The following is a 17,447-nucleotide window of genomic DNA, read 5'->3' on the forward strand; positions in this document are numbered from 1 at the left end:
CTAGCTGCAGTCAGGTACTCGCCTAAGTTTGAAAAAATCCTACCGAGTGAAGAGCAGTCCTCCCATTCGGGGGCTTAGCTACAGTCCAGTACTCGCCTAAGTTTGAAAAAATCCTACTGAGTGGAGAGCAGTCCTCCCACTCGGGGGCTTAGCTGCAGTCCAGTACTCGTCTAAGTTCTCTCACTTGAGGACTTAGCTGCAGTCAGGCACTCGCTTAAGTTTGGAAAAATCCTACCGAGTGGAGAGCAGTCCTCCCACTCGGGGGCTTAGCTGCAGTCCAGTACTCGCCTAAGTTCCCTCACTTGAGGACTTAGCTGCGGTCAGACACTCGCCTAAGCTTGGAAAAATCTTACCGAGTGGAGAGCAGCCCTCCCGCTTGGGGACTTAGCTGCAGTCCAGCGCTCGCCTAAGTTTGAAACACATCCTGCTCTGCAGTAACAAGGGGCAGGTCGACCGCCACCTCCTCCTTAGGGAGCTTCGCCACAAATACAACGCATACTTCATCCTGCTCTGCAGTAACAAGGGGCAGGTCGACTGCCGCCTCCTCCTTGGGGAGCTTCGCCACAAATACAACGTACGATCCATCGCTGACCCGCAAAGACGATGAGGTGCAGGTCGACTGCTACCGTCTCCTTCGGAGCTGCGCCGCAAATACAAAGGTTGTCTCGAATAAAGAACGATTCCCACCCGACGGGGAATGCATAAAGATATTCGACGATAAACCAAGTTCGGACCACAAATCAAAGTGCTCGAGCATTCCGCCCGAAAGAGATTAACGATTACAAAAACCACTCGGTATTCCGAGGCGAATTTAAAGTGAGGCATAAAAGTTTGTTCACTCCGCAGGAGGAGGGCTGGCAGGCTCGACGAACTCATCCAGGTCGACGCCGTCGGCTATCCGAGTGGCTGCAGCAGTGAAAGTCTCCATAAAAGTCCGGAAGTCATGTTTCTGGGTGTTGGCGACCTTGATTGCTGCCGGTTTGTCTTGTCGCACCTCCTTGCAGTGGACACGAACCAAAGGCAGAGCCACATCAGCGCCACACCGAGCAGCAGACTTCTTCCACTCCTGCACTCGGTCAGGGATTTCATTTAGTCGAGTCATCAGGGACTCAAGATCATTTTGGAGCACAGCCTCTGGCCAAAGTGCCGGGTCGATCCGCGACATGGCAACCTTCAGTCGAGCCAAGTAGTCCACGACACCGTCAATGCGGGATTCCAGTCGGAGCAGATTCATGGCAGTTTCATCTTTCACAGGAGAATTGATTGGATCTAAACCAGGTTCGATCCGCCCAGTCTCCTCCTTGAAGTTCTGGCAAAACTCTGCATCACGATCCAAGGATAAGTCAATTTACATACGCCGAGTCGACACAAAAAAAAATCAGTCGGAACAAAATGTGCACCTTCAAGCTTGATGAACAACTTCTTGGCAAGACTCCTCAGGTAGCTCTCCAGATCGTCCCTCCTGCGAGCAATGCTTTCCATCTTCTCGCCCAGGATGAGATTCTCCTTCTTCCAGCGTGAGCACTCCTTGTTGGCGTCATTCAGAGCAGACTTCAGCCTGGTATTCTCTTCTTCCAACTGGCCGACCGAAGCCAGTTTCTGAGCAGCTAGAGCGGTTTTGTCGTCAGCCTCCTTTCGAGCAGCATCCAAATCCTGGTCCTTCTTCGCCAGAGCTTCTCTCAGTTTTTCTACAAAGAAATGATGCCTGATTCAGAAAGAGCAGAAGAGAACTCAAGCTTAAGACAGACCAGTCGACAAATTCGTCTTACCAGTGGCGTCGTCCTTGACCCTTTGCAGCTCTGTCTTGGCCAGCTCCAAGTCAAGGTTCAGTTGGATCTGCTGTTTCTCCAAGTCAGCAAAGCGAGCTCCAAGATCACAAGATTTCTGAAATCAAAGGGGAGAAGTTATTTTTACAGCAAAAAAAAAGTTACTAAGGCTACGGTCGACTGCCCGCAGTCCACCATAGCCTCGGGGACTACACCCAGCGGGTGCACTTTGTGTGCCCCCGCCGGTTCTGATCCCACTCGACCGGTCCGCCGGAGTCGAGTGCAGGGAGTAAAAAAAAAAATAACAGAAAGCGCTCAGACCACAGTCGACTGCCAGCAGTCGACCGCGGTCTCGGGGACTACACCCAGTGGGTGCATTTGGCGTGCCCCCACCGGTTCCGACCCCACTCGACCAGACCGAGTGGAAGAGACAAACTATCAATTCGGTTTACACTCGACAAGATACAAAGACTACAGTCGACTGCCCGCATTCCACCGCAGTCTCGGGGACTACACCCAGTGGGTGCACTCAGCGTGTCCCCACTAATTCAGAGTTCAAGCAACGCACCCAATGGGTGTACTAACGCAAAGATTTTCAGAAAGGACTCTTCAGATATCATATCCTAACAGAACAAGCGGCGACCAACTAACCTAAACGTTGCTTTGGAGAGCCGAGCTGGCGTCGTAGGCGGCCTGACTGGCGTCTCGCACCATCTTCATCTTCTCCATCATGACACCCGCCTGGCGTATAGCTTCCCTGGCAGCATTCACTTCGTCTTCTAGGACATGATGGGTCGCAAAAACCGAAGGTGGGTCGACAGGGGCCTGAGCAGTCGACGAAGAAGGCAAGGCACTCGATAGTGGCACAGCGAAGGTAACAGAACCTCGATTGGCGTTGCCAGCGTCCTGAACGACTGGTTCCGCCCTCGGCGTCGACCGTAGCGCCTCTATCGTAGGAGCTTGCCTACTCTTCCTCGTCAAAGGCCTCTCAGGCTCTTCATCATCGTCAGGGAGGTCAATAACGTTGGGAGCTGTACAGGGTACAATTGCCAAAGTCATGTTATCCAATGAAAAACGAGTCGAAAAATGCTCAAACCCTGTCCCACTCAAACCTCGATCCATTCGGGGGCTAATGATGAAGCTGTGTATCTAGGGTAGGGTCATGGACCTGTCCAAACTGACCTACCCAAGGACATCTCCAGAAGAAATCATCTTTCAATCGACTTGAAGGCGTCTCACTCGACAGACTTGAAGATACTCGACCAAGAAGCAATCACTCGACCAAGACCAAGCCACTCGACGGTCAGGTGGCCTAAAGGCACTCCGCATGCTAACGGTCGGTTATTAAGTAGCTTTTATGGTCATCATAGCACTTTATTACTAGCGTTACCAGTAACGCCCTGCCTTAATGTACATTGAACCCTTTGTATCGTGGGCCGGCTGGGGTCTTGGCGCACTCTATATAAGCCACCCCCCTCCTTCGAAACAAGGGTTCGCACGCCTGTAATTCACACACCCATAATTCAGTTGACCGCCTCCGGGCTCCGAGACGTAGGGCTATTACTTCCTCCGAGAAGGGCCTGAACTCATAAATCTTGCGTTCCTACAACTCCTCTATAGCTAAGGTCTTGCCTCTTCATACTTACCCCCCTACATCACTGTCAGACTTAGAACCACGACACCGAATAGTTGGTTCTTGGTGACATAGTTGTTGGGCTTCTCTTCTTGCTCGATGAAGAGTGGGTTGGTAGAAGTACTTGGCCTATCCATTTTCTCAAGCAAATATGTGAGTGGAAGAAAGCAAAGAACTAGACCAAATGTACCTTATCCAATGTTGAAGATGGATCAAAGATCCCCCAATGTAGTATTATGGAAGTAGCACAATTGGTGCCGGATCTTGTCGATTCTCACACCTATACAAGTAAATCTTTTGGAGTAGCTTGGTGAGGATGGTGGCACAAAAATTATGCAATTGTTAGCAAGATTCAATAATGTTGAAAGAGATTCACAAATTCGCAAGTGAAACAAGTAGACCAATAGCAATATGTGGCACACGGAAACACACGCACGGATAGATAAATGGGGTCGTGCAACCAAGGAACGAGCTCAAAATGTGGAATCGACGGAAATGCTCTTGTTGCACAACTCTAGAGAGAGGCTAGCACGATTGCTCAATAGGCGGATACAAGACTTATGCACAACCTATAAGAGACAAAGCGTATCGACTTTCTATCTCAAGTATGCTATGTATGTATGGCTCCCGGTGGTTCTCTCACTATGATCCAAGATGATCGAATATGACAATTTGATATGCAATGTGGGGATGCTATAGCTATTGCTTACAAGCTTTTTGTTTCCTCTTGCTTAAAAGCTTTTTGTTCTTTTGATATTGTCCTTTGGCCACTTATGCGAAATTTTTGAACCAAGGTAGCAATGATGTATATGCGAGAACAATTGATAACACAAGAGATGATACGATGATATATGCATGCAATGGAAGGTGCAGATCGATTATCACTAAAGTGCACAAGTAATGTTGCCCGGTAATACTCAAATGGCTAGTATGGATAGGAAAGTGACGCAAAAATGGGCTCGGGGTTAACAATGCAATGGCAAGGGAGAGTATACGAAGATGTCGTCGAGGTTACTGACGGTGGTTTGTCATTTGTAAGCAATGGCGGATGATGATGGAAGTGGTCGATGACGAATTCGTGGCGAAGATGAGCGGCGGTGATGTCGGTGTCGAACCGTCCCTAAGTAGCCGAAACACGTTAGGAAATAGAAACCGCAACTCAAATTCTCAAAACAAATGTGTCAAAATTGTCGGAGGTGATAGTGGATAAGCGATGGTGGTATGCGGAAGTATAGGTGGAACTCCGGTCAAAATTGGTGAAGTTGGGGAAATATGGTGGCGGTGGAGACGTTTATTGCTGCCAGGGGCCGGATGTCCAAGTCCTCTGATTCGTGGACAAACTCGATGAACTAGGTGGGAAAAAGAAAAATCGGGGCAAAAATTCGTGGAATTTCGTGGATGGAAATTGGGGAAAAGTGGAGGGAAGCTAGATCCACTAGTAACACAGCAAATCCATGGATCAAATCAAACAAAACATCACACCAACAAATCAGATTTTTTTTGGTAGGGCTGTTTTTGTGAGGATTTTCGAAATTGGGACAAACAAAGCAAGATTAGGCTAGAAGGTGGGGGTAGAGACTCCAAATTCGTGATCAACCATGGCTCATGATACCAGGATGATGTAGGGCGGAACCCTAATGGCCGATCTTTCATGATTTTGAGGGGAATTCCCGAAGAACACGATGAACACAAGAGAGGAAAACACTCAAATCAACGAGATCCAATCACACATGTCCTAAATCCACATACACAAAGGGGAGATACAAGATCCAAAGTCAACAAGGGAGGATACATGGTAACTAGTTCATCCCAATCCATGAGGAAAGAGGTCTTGAATCCACTAGGGGGATCTTCCCTCAAAAGGGGTCTTGAATCCAATAGGGGGATCTTCCCTCAGGAGGGGTCTTGAATCCACTTGGGGGATCTTCTCCTTAGGAGGTCTCGGTCTCCAAAGGAGTAGGGGATAAGTCGACGAGCAAAGCTCTATCTCTAATGAGCCATCACATTGCTAACCCTAGATGGAGAGGGGAGAGGTCTATATATAGTGCTTGTACAAGTTGGGGCGAGTTGGAGGGATACATGGGCCTTTGGCCCGTTCACTGTGCGCAGACAGAGGCAGGATGTTCAGCGGCTCGCGGCGGGCCGGATGTCCGGGCCGGCGGGGACCGATTCCGGTTGCTCTATGTATAGGAGGGGCTGGATTTCCGGGGCTGGGCCGGATGTCTGGGGCTGGTCGGGCCGGCGGGGACCGATTCCGGTTGCTCTATGTATAGGAGGGGCCGGATTTCCGGGGCTGGGCCGGATGTTCGGGGCTGGTCGGGCCGGATGTCTGGTGCCTGTAGGTGCTCTTTGGCTGGGCTGCTGCTGTGGTTCACATCTCCAGGGGCCGGATGTTCGGGGCCTGTAGCCTTTCTCTGGTTCCTCTCGTCGTGCTCCTTCGTCCATGTACTTGGGGATTTGTCCATCATCATGAGCATGTCGTGGAGAGTATTCTTGGTACCTAAGCACGCATAGCATTCCGGCTTTAGGTAGTAGCCATGTCTCATGTGGATCATACGGAATATCACTAAGTAGAGATGTCACCTCGGTCTCGAGAGCTCTTGCACGTGCTCATGTCATCAGTCCACTTGGCACTTGGGGAGACGTAGGTAGGTCCATGGGGATGACCGTAGGATGCTCCGCATCACCTAGGCTATATAAGGCCCCTAATAGGCATGTAAATCATTCACTCCCTACTTGAATAAACTCAAGAGAGTCACTCTCCCCCTTCCTAAGAGTTGAGGCTCGACTGGAGGCCGGGTATCGTAGGCCGAGGGGCCTAGGTAAGGCTTGGACTAGTCTAGGGTCGTGGGACATCGGAAGCGGTAACACTCAAGTTTCTGTGTGCTGAGCACCACGCTTGATGTCTCTCCTCATAGGACATAGGTTGTGCTCCGATGAGGCGACTGAACCTATTTTTAGAAAGATTGTTGTATGAGTGTACGACGACCTTTGCTATAAGTCTGTTGTACATACCCTCGCCTACTCATGCTAACCACATTGCTAAGGGTACACCCCCTCCCCCTCGTTGAAAGTTGTTTTTGAACAACATATAGATTGTAGTATAATCTAGCATCCTATAAAATTTCATTTCAAAATACAATACATGTCAGGAGAATAAAAAAGATTAATCGTGCAGTGAATATTAACATTGTTTCTCTCTAAGATACTATTCACAACAAAATTTTGTCTTTATTGTACCTCAGTCTGTACAAGTTTAAACGAAAATAAAAATTTGTTACATCCAGAGCATTAAGTAATACCATCTCTTTAAAGTAATATAAGACGTTTTCGATCACTAAAGTAGTTATCTAAAACGTTTTATGTTATTTACAGAGGGAGTAGTTTCAAATACATGACTGTTACTGTACCAAGGAATGCCAGAAGCAGTAAACCTGCTATTGATTTTACTGTTTATGTATGTGGTATGCTATCAGAAACTTCTGCGACTGAATGCTCCTTAACTGATTTGTGATCACAACATGTCTGTTGTGTTGCAGGAAACCTGTTCGAGTGTAACAAGGATATTGTCGATCTCCACTAGATCTGCAAACAGTTTTATTGCACACAAATGTGCATTGATTTGCTTTTCCAGCAGTGTAGATTCGTTCTGTGTGTTCATTTTCATGATTGAGAGTTAGCAATGGTATCTTGGACATGCTCACTTTCCATTTTGTGCATAGAAGAACATGCACGAAAATTGGCTTGGCTCAGCTATTCTATTGTAACGGCTGGTTTAGAATTACCGAATCTGTCGATCCAGAGCTGGTAATTGCATGACAGTAGTTATGCTCTGATGCTGCATACCGCTATTTGTAGTTTGATTATCTTCTCGATGCTTTGCCAAAAATTCGTTTCTTTGCCCAAGGTCAGATGCTCTCGGTATGTCACTCTGACCGTTCGCTTCGAGATCGGTATCGCATCACATACTTGTTGCTGTATTTCCGTACATATCTGTGTAAACATCGGCCTGCTTAGCGCATTTATTCTAGTTTTTTTAAGAAATGATTGTAATTTTATGGGCGCTGCTACGCATGGCCGAGCGTCACCCTCTACCACTGCAATAAAGGTCGTGTTGCAGTAATTTTCTGCAATACATGGCTCATGTTGCAGTTTTTTTTTTTTTGCAAAACATAGGTCAAATTGTAGATTTTATTTTGGGCGGCTTAAAAATAAGATGGCTTACTGAAAAAGTTAGGGAGGCGGCTTATTTTTTAAGCTGGCAAAAGAACTGACCCTTTGCAATAAAGGCTTTGTTGCTGTTACGGTTTTCTTTTTCAGTGGAATTCATGTTGTAATTTTTTTTGGCAATAGAAGTCTTGTTACAGTTTTTTCTTTTTGCTTTTTCTTGCCTTGCTGTGCCAAATCCACCACGTCACGTGGGGACGCGCGGAGTGCAACCAAGGTGGCGGACGCAAGCGTGATAATCAGCGCGTTGAAACATATCATTTCCCTAATTTTATTCATATTCATACAGGTAAACTGATTTGGATCTATGATTCAAGAAAATACAAAGTAACTTTTATGACAAAGAATTACACCGAGATCTCTTGCCTAGAAGAAATACTCTCAAGGCTTAGGTAAATAGGCTGCAATTACACGATAATAATGTGTGAGAGAATTCACCTTCACAAAGAATCAAATCAACAAAAAGAAAAACTTGAAACATTAAAGGCATGTACAATGATGCTATTTTAGGATGCCACGTGGGATAAATGATGAGGTGAAGGAGAAAGAACTCATAAAAAAAGGCTTGTCTTCTTTTGTTTAAAAGAAGACAAGAGACGATCTCTTAGCACAATATGTCTTATCACGTTTTTAGGAAGGACTACATATTGAAGATAAGGTTAAGAGATAATTCATTGTAGACAAACTTTTATGTCTTTTCTAAATTATATGCAAGACTTAAGATAAGACCATTTTATCAATCATTATACATGTCCTAACATAAACCTATCAGACCAGATTAATCGGATGAAACAAAACTTTCTAACTTCATGACATCGCCAAAAAAGAATGAGAGTAATTTTATTCTCACAAAACTACGATCCGCATTTATTGTAGGCAGGTGTCGTCATGTCCTTCCCTTGTACAAGTCGCTTCATGCCCCAAGATGAATCATATGCTTGCTCCCAAGCTATGCTCCCGTCGACCCCTCAAAGAAAAAGCTATGCTCCCTTTAGTTTAGTCTATGGAAAATAAAGGCGGGTGTGACCAACTGTAGCTTCTCTGCTTCATCCCGTGCTCCTTTTAGAGCAACTTGATCACTATGCCAGTTTCCCCACTTGTGTTCTCTTTTCTCACTCCTGTGTTTCGGCATCACTATGATCAACTCACGATGTGGCTGTGCTACTCCCGTAGGAGTTGTTGGATTCCCTGATACTTTTCCAACGTGTTTATAATTTTTGATTGTTTCATGCTATTATATTATCACTTTTGTATCCTTTGTATAACAGTTTATATAATATTTTGGACTAAACTTTTAATTTAATGCCCAGTGCCTGTTCCTATTTTTGCATGTTTTTTGTTTTGTAGAAAAATCATACCTACCGAAGTCCAAACATGATGGAACTTTATGATAATTTTTTTGAAACATAAAAGACTCTAGAAGCTTTTGGGGATGGTGAGAAGACCCATGTGGGTCCCGAAAGCCATGCCGATGCACCCAGGGGGATAGGCGCGCCATGACTTATGGGCTTCATGAATGACTTTGCACATTTCTTCAGCCTCTGTGATCAAGTCATTGCCAAGAAGTTGGCGTTCACCAGTCTCTGACCAGTTAAGAGGAGTATGTCACTTTCTGCCATAGAGAATCTCGAATGGGGCCTTGCCCGAACTCGCTTGGAAGCTGTTGTTGTAGGAGAACTCAGCATATGGAAGACAATCTTCCCACTTCATACCGAAAGAAATGACACATGCCCTGAGCATATCTTCAAGAATTTGATTTACTCGCTCGACTTGGCCACTAGTTTGAGGAGAAAGGCTGTGCTGAAGCGAATGTTGATGCCCATAGCCTTCTGAAAAGAATCCCATAACTTAGAGGTAAAGATGCTACCACGATCTGAAGATATCAACCGCGGAATGCTGTGCAGAGAGACAATCCTGGAGGTATATAGCTCTGCCAACTGAGCTGCTGTGATAGATTCTTTGATAGGAAGAAAATGAGCCACTTTAGTGAGCTTGTCGATGACAACGAAGATAGCATCATTGCCATGCTTGGACTTGGGAAATCCAGTCACGAAGTCCATCTCAATATGGTCAAACTTCCATTCTGGAATGGCAAGAGGTTGGAGGAGACCAGCTGGTCGTTGGTGTTCTGCTTTCACTCTCCTGCAGACATCACATTCATTCACGAACTGAGCAATCTCGCGCTTCATTCGAGTCCACCAATATGACTGCTTGAGGTCATGGTACATCTTTGTACTTTCAGGGTGAATAGAGAGGAGTGAATTGTGAGCCTCGTTCATAATGACTTTACGAAGGTCACCCTTAGGAACAACAATGCGATCCTCGAAGAATAGAGTATCCTTGTCATCAAGGCGATATCACTTGTACTTGGGTTGACTCTTGGCAATCCCAATCTTCACCTTCTTCACCATAGCATCAAGAAGTTGAGCCTCACGAATCTGATCTTCCAAAGTAGGAGAGACTTGGAGGTTGGCAAGGAATCCTTGAGGAACAACTTGGAGATTAAGTTTGCGTAAAGCTTCACAAAGATCTGGTTGATAGGGCTTGATAATCAAACTGTTGCAGTAAGCCTTCCTGCTCAAAGCGTCAGCAATGACATTGGCTTTGCCTGGAGTATATTCGATACTCGGATTATACTCTTGAATCATTTCGACCCAACGAGTCTGCCTGAGGTTGAGGTTGGGCTGAGGGAAGATGTACTTGAGACTCTTATGATCAGTGAAGATGTCCACTTTCCTTCCCAACAAGAGATGTCTCCATGTTAAAAGAGCATGTACAACTGCCGCCAAATCGAGGTCATGAGTGGGGTAGTTCTTTTCGTTGGGCTTCAACTGGCGAGAGGTATAGGCCACAACTTTCTTCTCTTGCATTAACACAGCACCGAGACCTTGAAGGGAAGCATCATAGAAAACCTCAAATGGTTTGGATTCATCAGGAGGAGTCAGAACTGGAGCCGTGACTAACTTCTCTTTGAGGGTGTTGAAAGCGATGTCACATTCAGGCATCCAGACATACTTCACATGCTTCTGGAGGAGGTTGGAAAGAGGCTTCACGATCTTAGAGAAATTCTCAACGAACCTTCGACAATAGCTTGCGAGCCCAAGGAAGCTGCGGAGTTGCTTCATATTCTAAGGCGGTTCCCAATTCACAATTGCAGACACCTTCTCAGGATTAACAGCTATGCCCTTGGCGGAGATGATATGTACAAGATAGAGAACCTCATCAAGCCAAAACTCGCACTTCGAAAACTTCGCATAGAACTGATGTTTTCTGAGTTTATCCAGCACCAATCTCAAGTGCTTGGCATGATCCTCCTTGTTCTTGGAAAAGACCAAAATATCATCGAGATAGACCAAGACGAAGTCATTTGTGTAGGGGTTGAAGATGAAGTTCATCATGCGAGAGAATGTTGGAGGAGCATTGACAAGGCCGAAAGACATGACAGTGTATTCATATGAACCATAGCTTGTTCTGAATGTTGTTTTGGGGATATCTTGTTCACGAATGTGAATCTGATGATAGCCCATACGGAGGTCAAGCTTGGAGAATACTTGAGCACCTTTGAGTTGTTCTAAAAGCTCATTGATGTTGGGAAGTGGGTACTTGTTCTTTATGGTCTTCTTGTTCAATGGACGGTAGTCGACACAAAGTCGGTCCGTTCCATCCTTCTTCTTAACAAAAAGAACACCACAGCCCCATGGAGAAGAACTCGGTCGGATGAGACCCATACGCTCTTGAATATCGAGTTGTTTCTTCAGCTCCTTCAACTCTTCTGGTCCAAGCTTGCAAGGACGTTTGCAAACAGGTCCCGTGCCAGGTTCAAGATCGATGACGAATTCAACTGGCCGGTGAGGAGGCATTCCAGGAGGCTCTTCTGGAAAGACGTCTTGATATTCACAAACGATTGGAATCTGAGAGATGGCATCCAACTCACCCTTCTCATTGAGAGAAAACAGTCGAATGGTATCATCACGAGCGGCAAAGACGATTACATCCTTAGACGAATGTGTCAATTGAATCCGCCTGCCAGCACAATCAAGATAAGCCTTGTGCTTAGAAAGCCAGTCCATGTCGAGAATTAGATCAATATCCGAGTTACCAAGGACCATTGGAGAGGACAGAAACTTATAGTCGCCCAACATGATAGAAACATCCGGAACCATGTAGCTTGCGTGCAAGCATTTACCCGGTGAGACAACTGCTAACGGACTATGAAAATCTTGGAAAGCCAACTCATGCTTAGATGCAAATGGTCTTGAGATGAAACAATGTGATGCACCAGTGTCAAAAAGAACTTTTGCAGGAATATCGTTAACAGGAAGGTTACCCATGATCACATCTGATGAGTCCTCTGCCTGAGCTGCTTCATCATGTTGACCTTTGCAAACTTGGGATTATGCTTGACCACTGCGGTGTTGGCAGATCTCATAGGAGGAGGAGGAAGACGCCTCTGGTTGAAGCATTTGTTTGCATAATGACCCTTCTGCTGACACTTGTTGCGCGTGACCTCTAAGAGCGGACGGTGATACGGAGCACTTGACCTTGGAGCATGAGACGAAGTCTTGTTCTGAAAGCCTGGGTTGGGTGGGTGGGAAGATCCATTGCCACCTTTGCTCTTCTGCTGATAAGGCTGACGGAACGGAGGAGGAGGAGGCAACCAATACTTTTGCTGCTTAGCTGCCACTTGAGTTGAAGAAGAAGAAGGAGTTGCATCCCTGACTCGCTTCTTGGAAGCATCGCACTTGAGCTGAGCAGTCTCTTTCTTCAGTGCCATGTTGTAGAATTCATCATACTTTTTCGGCTCAAAAAGCACGAGAGCTAGTTGCAGATCTTCTCTGAGGCCACCTCTGAACTGATAATCATGCTCTTCTCGTCAGGGACGTCTTGCTTAGCGAAACGAGCAAGCTTCTGGAACATGATGTTGTATTGGTAAACAGACAAGCTGCCTTGCTTTAGATTGCGGAACTCCTCACGCTTGCTCTCAACAACACTCTGAGGAATGTGGTGAGCTTTGAAGTCTTGGCGGAATTCATCCCAGGTAATCACACGACCTCCTCTAGAATCTTTGTATTGCTGATACCACTCTGCAGCTTGGTCTTTGAGTTGGAACGAAGCAAACTTGACAAAATCCTCAGGCCTGACGTTCGTGCACTCGAAATGTTTCCAGATATCCACGAGCCAATCATCAGCGTCTGTGGCCTCGACACAGTTACTGAAGGTCTTTGGCTAGTTTGCGAGGAACTGGTTGAGGGTAGCAAACTGATTCTGATTGTTGCCATGGCCTTGATTTCCTTGGTTGCGCTCTTGCAAGAGTTGCAGAAGCATCTGCGTGTTGGCATTGGTAGCGGCCATCACAGCTTGCCATGCCTCCGGAGGTGGAGGTGGTGGCGGCAGATCCGGATTCAGACGCGTTGGAGGAGCCATCCTGAAGAGGGTGACATCCGTTAGCATCTTGAAAGACATATATTCAAGCTGAATCAAATGGATCAAAATTGCAACATATAGCCTTAACATTCGAACAAGAATGAACGAATGAATTCCAAATTAAATGGTCACACTTCCATAAATTGAGAAGCCACTTAGATAGAGGTAGATGAATAAAACAACAAGGTATGGACATGAGCAAATACTTGGTAAGGATTACCCAATCACAAACCAAATATCTACGGAAGAAATACTAGAGCTACATGAATTCCCACCTATGAAACTCCCGAAATTTTCCGTTTATGCAATCAGGTGTTGGGGATACAGGGGAAGCATAACATCTCACCCAAAACTAGCAAATCCTACATGCAACTGTATCCATCCTTCAACACATAACCAGGAAACCTTCGGAAATAATTTACCTCGACCTTCGAAAAGCATCCGTTATACGAGTTATGGCAATACTTCCGAACTCCCACCCCAGTACTGGGTGGAGTCGAGGTTATCTCACCAACAACTACATAAAAGAGATTTTCGATGTCGGTGAAACTCAGGTATTCCAGAATTGCAACGATAAAATTATGACGACAACACCTCGGAGCTCAACTCCCCGGGACACTTCCACAACCCCTAAATGTCAGGAGGCACCAAGAACAATGTTCTCGTCACAAAACCATCAAAACGATTCCAAGATACCCGCGTGATCCTAATTTTTTTAGTGAAATTTGAGAAGAGAAGAGTCAAAACTCTATGTCAGGATGCCTCACCAGAGCGACGAAGGGACTCAGGAGTAAAAATAATCCTACTCTCCGATATATATAATCCTAAAAGACTCAAACCATTTTTTCTAGACTCAACAACGCCAGCGATTCGATCAAGCAAGGGGCTCCTAAGTCGGGGAAGGCTCTGATTACTAACTTGTAACACCCACGATGCGGCTATATCTCCCACGTGTCGGAGCACGACTTAGAGGCATAACCGCATTGTAGGCAATGTCGCAAGAGGGGTAATCTTTACACATCCCATGTACTGAATAAGAAAAGAGGTACATAGTTGGCTTACAATCGCCACTTCACACAATAACATAAATATAGCATTACAACCATCCAGATACAATCAAGGTCCGACTACGGAACCAAAATAAAGACAACCCCAAATGCATAATGTCCCCGATCGCCCCAACTGGGCTCCACTACTGATCGTCTGGAAAGGAAATGTAGTATCGTCCTGAGTCCTCATCGAACTCCCACTTGAGCTCAGTCGCATCCCCTGGAACGGTATCATCGGTCCCTACATCTGGTTTTGGAAGTAAACTATGAATCACGGGGACTCAGCAATCTCACACCCTCGTGATCAAGACTATTTAAGCTTATGTGTAGGTAAAATGTATGAGGTGGAGTTGCGGCAAGCACTAGCATATATGGTGGCTAACATACGCAAATGAGAGCGAGAAGAGAAGGCGAAGCACGTTCGAGAATCTATGATCAAGAAGTGATCCTAGAACTACTTACGTTCAAGCATAACCCGAGACTGTGTTCTCTTCCCGGACTTCGCCGAAAAGAGACCATCACGGCTACACATGCTGTTGATCCATTTTAATTAAGTTAAGTTTCAGGTTTTCTACAACCGGACATTAACAAATTCCCATCTGCCCATAACCGTGGGCACGGCTTTCGAAAGTTCAAATCCCTGCAGGGGTGTCCCAACTTAGCCCATTAAAAACTCTCACGGTCAATGAAGGATATTCCTTCTCCCAGGACGGCCCGATCAGACTCGGAATCCCGGTTACAAGACATCTCGACAATGGTAAAACTAAACCAGCAAAGCCACCTGAATGTGCCGACAAATCCCGATAGGAGCTGCACATATCTCGTTCTCAGGGCACACCAGATTGTCCAAACTTTCGGTAGGCCAGCCCAGAGTTGCCCCTGGTGGCCACCGGTGGCTGACAAGTTGGACCAACACTCAGAGGAGCACTGGCCCGGGGGTTTAAAATAAAGATGACCCTTGAGTCCGCGGAACCCAAGGAAAAAAGGCTAGGTGGCAAATGGTAAAACCAAGGTTGGGCCTTGCTGGAGGAGTTTTATTCAAGGCGAACTGTCAAGGGGTTCCCATTATAACCCAACCGTGTAAGGAATGCAAAATCAAGGAACATAACACCGGTATGACGGAAACTAGGGCGGCAAGAGTGGAACAAAACACCAGGCATAAGGCCGAGCCTTCCACCCTTTACCAAGTATATAGATGCATTAAAGTAGACAAGATATAATAGTGATATCCCAACAATAAACATGTTCCAACAAGGAACAAACTCCAATCTTCACCTGCAACTAACAACGCTATAAGAGGGGCTGCGCAAAGCGGTAACATAGCACGGTTTGCTAGGACAAGGTGGGTTAGAGGTTTGACATGGAAATATGGGAGGCATGTTAAGGCAAGTGGTAGGTATCGCGGCATAGGCATAGCAATAGAGCGAGCAACTAGCAAGCAAAGATAGAAGTGATTTCGAGGGTATGGTCAGCTTGCCTGCAAAGTTCTCCGAGTTAACGTAAGCTTGATCCTCGTAAGCGTACTCAACGGGTTCCTCGATCACGTACTCGTCTCCCGGCTCTACCCAAAGAAAGAACACAAACAAAAGAAACCACGATCAACCACGGTGCAATGCACAATCAACATGATGCAAAACATGGCATGATATGCGGGATGTGATATGCAATGCATATGCATGCTCCGGAAGGAAAAGGTTGAACCAGGCCTCAACTTGGCAAACCAAGAGTGCTGCTGGAAAGATGAGTTGATTTCGGTCGAAATCGATATAAAGATCACCGGAATCGGATGCATGGTTTGCAAATGGCAAGCAAAACAATAATGGCACAAAGCTGCGATCAACAACACGATGCCATCTAAATGCATCAAGAAAATAAGCTACTGCACTCTAACATAGCAACAAATCACATGGCAGTGATCCACTCAAGATGCTTGACAAAAGATGAACACAGAGCTACGGCTAAATCACACAATAGCAGGTTCAAACAAGCATGGCAAAAGTGCAAAAGATATCAGGTTCACAGACTTAGTGAAATAACCAACATGCCAGGATTTAACATCAGGAAGCAATGTTTAGAGCAAGATAACAACATGCTACAAGAACATATCATGGCAAATCAAGGCATGGCATGAAACTACACAAAGCATATAACACAAAGTCCCTGACTGACCATAAGCCAAAAGGGATCAGAAAATACAATGGCAACCATGCAAACATATCAAGTTTCGTTAACAGTTTCAGACTTAGCAGAAAACTGGAACATGGCAAAACAGAGTTACGTAGGCATGTTTACGAGCTCGATGCACTCACCACAAGGCATTGCATGACAAACTAATCATACATCCAGTAAGAAGACATGATAAAGAAGCTAACCATGGCAATAACACTCTCATAGCATGCATGGATCAACTACAACAACCTCAGCAAAATTGCTTAACACGTAAACAATCTGCCAGGAACATTTTATAGCAAAAGTAGAGAAAGATTGAGTCATTCTAGGGTACTCCATAAATGCAAACAAAGACATGGATGGATAGAACACAGCAATATCTCAAAATCATCCTCACTGAACATGCTCAAAAGAGGCATGGATCACTCTGTAGCAACATGAATACATGGCATAAAAATATCATCAGGGAAATGACTTAGAAGAATTCTAAGTCCCTGAAATCAGCAACATCACGAGAGCTACTTTGCATGCTTGTGCTAGTCACACATTGATCACAAAAATACATGGCATACACTCCTGTAAAGATGGCATGGCATAGAATAAAACACATGTAGGGCTCAAGTTCATAGGAGGCACACATTAAACATGGCAGAAATGACAAATGTCCATAATCTGTTAAGAATCTGAAACTAACATTACATAGCACTCTTGCAACAACATTTAGGGCATCAAGATGAACTCAAATGAACATGGTGCAATGGAATGAAATTAAGTGCACATCTAGATGAACAATTTGATATGCTACACACCCAAAACGGAGCCACGGATGCAAAGTTATGACATGATGAAATATGCTAAAAATATTGGGGACTTAGGGGAGAAACGAGGTCAACCCTAGGGTTCGTTCGAATCCAGATCTGCACGCGAACCGATGAGGAGCTCGAGCTCGCCGGAGTAGTCGAGGGCAGCGGCCGGAGTTGGATGGGGCGGCGGATCCGGCGCCGTGGGGCTCTCCTTCGGCCGGATCTCGCCGTATCCGGCGCGGCACGGGAGCGGTCGGCGGCGGCCGGGCTTGGCGGCGAGCTGGGCGGCGGAGGACGAGGCGGCGAGGTGGACGGCGTCGGGCGGTGGTGGCGAGAAGGCGTGGCGGCCGTCGACCGGCGAGGAGGCGGCGCGGCG

At 46.0% G+C, this 17,447-nt stretch overlaps 1 protein-coding gene across 3 annotated transcripts in view; it reads left to right on the forward strand.

Annotated features, from left to right (window-relative positions):
• LOC119300667 (fructose-bisphosphate aldolase-lysine N-methyltransferase, chloroplastic-like) overlaps nucleotides 1-7,305 on the forward strand; it is a 36,757-nt gene extending 29,452 nt beyond the window's left edge. For 2 of the 3 annotated variants that reach the window (XR_005146555.1, XM_037577573.1), the window contains one exon: nucleotides 6,939-7,305. The gene's annotated coding sequence lies outside the window, so the exon portion shown is untranslated. Of the gene's footprint in view, nucleotides 1-6,774; nucleotides 6,857-6,938 lie in introns of all 3 variants that reach the window. The other variant, XR_005146554.1, reaches the window with a different exon arrangement.
• Nucleotides 7,306-17,447: the final 10,142 nt, after the last annotated feature.

Source organism: Triticum dicoccoides, chromosome 5A (assembly GCF_002162155.2).
Source record: "Triticum dicoccoides isolate Atlit2015 ecotype Zavitan chromosome 5A, WEW_v2.0, whole genome shotgun sequence".
NCBI lineage: Eukaryota > Viridiplantae > Streptophyta > Magnoliopsida > Poales > Poaceae > Triticum > Triticum dicoccoides.